Raw genomic sequence first — 2,411 nt, 5'->3', positions numbered from 1 at the left:
ACAACTTTAGATGAACAAAAATGTGATATATCACATGATACTTATTTTAAAATATTAGCTGAAAAAGTTGTGTTATTGCAATAGCAACACCTCGATTCTTTTCATTTTCAGCCGTCCTGTTTTAGATTTGCTGTTGAGTTCAGTTTTGGCCAAGCTTTAGCTGTTGGACAGATGACTTCACCTTTGACTCTACAATACTCTGGTACTCAGACAAGCCTATGGATTACTCAGTGACTACAAAGTGCCTGGGTCTTGTGGCTACAAAGCACTATGAGGTGTTTTTGCTGTGTATTGTGCATTATTGTCACATATCTTCACTTTGGTCTCATCTGTCCAAGCAACATTTTTCCAGAGGTTTTGTGGTTTGTTCAGCAGCTAAAGCTAAAACATACTGCAATGTTCTTTTTCCTGTTAGTGTTTTTTCTGGTGACTCTTTCAAAGCTAAATATTCAGTTTTGTTTTTTAATTTTACATTTATGAACTGAAAACAAGAACTCTGAGATTTAGCCCTTGGAGTTTCTCTGTGCACTGTATTGCAGTTCTGTAGCAGAAGTTATTATTAAGAAATTATTATCATTATTATTATTATTAACCTAATAATATATATAATTTTAATCAAAATGACCAATTTCCTTTCTTTAATAAACCACACAAAAAAAAATACAACAAGTTGACTGCACGGACTTTTGTCATTTGCTTTTCTTCAACAAAATGACTGATATTCTGTAGTGCCTTTACTGTAGACACTAAAGATGACTTTCTGCCTTAAGTCGTGTTTTTTAAGTCACTGAAAAGCATGCTCTACTTGGTTGAGATCAGGTGACCTATTTACCTGAACAATATCCTGTGTCTTTACTTTGAGAAACTATTGGGTTGCTTCTTCAAAGCAAAGGGACAGTGCCACAAACATTATCCCTGTGCTGTGAAGTGCTGTCCAAACAGATCTGCAACATTTTGCTGAATCTGAGCAGTGTAGCTATTTACGCTTCAGAGTTCCCCCTGCTACTCGTCAGCATGCCCATGCCACCATATTGCCTCCACCATGTTTAAAACACGATGTGGTGTATATCAGGTCATGCGCTGTTCTTTTCTTTCTCCATACCATTCCCATCATTCTTTTATAAGCCAATCTTGATTTTATCTGTCCAAAGATTTTTTTTCAAGAACCGTGCAGGCTCTTTTAGTTATATTTTTTAGTAAAGTATCCTCTTGAGTGTGACCAGTGTTTTGCACCTTGTAAACCTTCTGTATTTACATGCATCAAGGTGTTAGTTTGACAATGACATGCCAACCTTCTTAAGAGTGCTCTTGATGTTGTGGAGGGGTTTTACTTAACCAAGGAAGGATTACTGTAGTTTTCCATGACACTTATTGCTGCTGAAGTGCATTCATCATCATTTGTTTACATTTTTGGTGATTTGGCCACTTTTAACATGTTTTCTAAATGAAGAGCTAATAAATAGAACTTCAACACTAAAGAATAAACTCCAGATCTCCATCTGTTATTTTTTTGTAAAATAATAAAGACCTAAACTGTTAGGGATTTACACTGAACAAAAATATAAATGCAACACTTTTGTTTTTGCTCCTATTTTCCATGAGCTGAACGTAAAGATCTGAAACATTTTCTACAAACACAAAGGAGCCATGACTGTCAAATATTGTTCACAAATCTGTCTAAATCTGTGTTAGTGAGAACTTCTCGTTCGCCGAGATCATCCATCCCACCTCACAGGTGTGGCATGTCAAGGTGCTGATTGGACAGCATGAATATCGCACAGGTGTGCCTGAGACTGCCCACAATAAAAGCCCACTCTGAAATATGCAGTATGATCACACAGCACAATGCTACAGATGTCGCAAAACCAGTCAGTATCTGGTGCAACACATCCAATGGAGATGTGTTGCCTGCGTGAGGCAAATGGTGTGCATTGGGCATAGAGTTGATCAGGTTGTTGATTGTGGGTCCACTCCTCTTCAATACTTGTGCAAAGTTGCTGAATATTGGCAGGAACTGGAACACGCTGTCGTATACGCCGAGCCGAGCGTCCCAAACATGTCTGGTGAGTATGCTGGCCATGCAAGAACTGGGATGTTTTCAGCTTCCAAGGAGTTGTGTACAGATCCTTGCAATATGGGGCCGTGCATTATCATGCTGTAACATGAGCTTATGGTCATGGATAAATGATAACCCCACCGCCACCATGGGCCACTCAATCCACAACGCTGACATCAGCAAACTGCTCATCCACACAACGCCACACAAGCTGTCTGCCATCTGCCCTGCACAGTAAAAACATCTGTCAACAGAACACCTCTCCAACGTGGCAGACGCCATCAAATGAGAGCATTCGCCCACTCAAGGTGGTTAAAGTGACAAACTGCAGTCAGGTCCAGACCCCGATGAGGAC

General features: G+C 39.6%; 1 protein-coding gene across 2 annotated transcripts in view; it reads left to right on the top strand.

Moving 5' to 3' along the window:
• The window catches only part of slc2a15a (solute carrier family 2 member 15a), a 30,469-nt gene that overhangs the window by 17,826 nt on the left and 10,232 nt on the right, over positions 1-2,411 (top strand). The gene's annotated exons all lie outside the window — the stretch shown is intronic.

This window comes from Haplochromis burtoni, unplaced genomic scaffold (genome assembly GCF_018398535.1).
Source record: "Haplochromis burtoni strain Fernald_Lab_line unplaced genomic scaffold, NCSU_Asbu1 Contig_22, whole genome shotgun sequence".
Lineage (NCBI taxonomy): Eukaryota > Metazoa > Chordata > Actinopteri > Cichliformes > Cichlidae > Haplochromis > Haplochromis burtoni.
The sequence above is the reverse complement of the archived record's forward strand: the minus strand, read 5'-3'. Positions and strand labels throughout refer to the sequence as shown.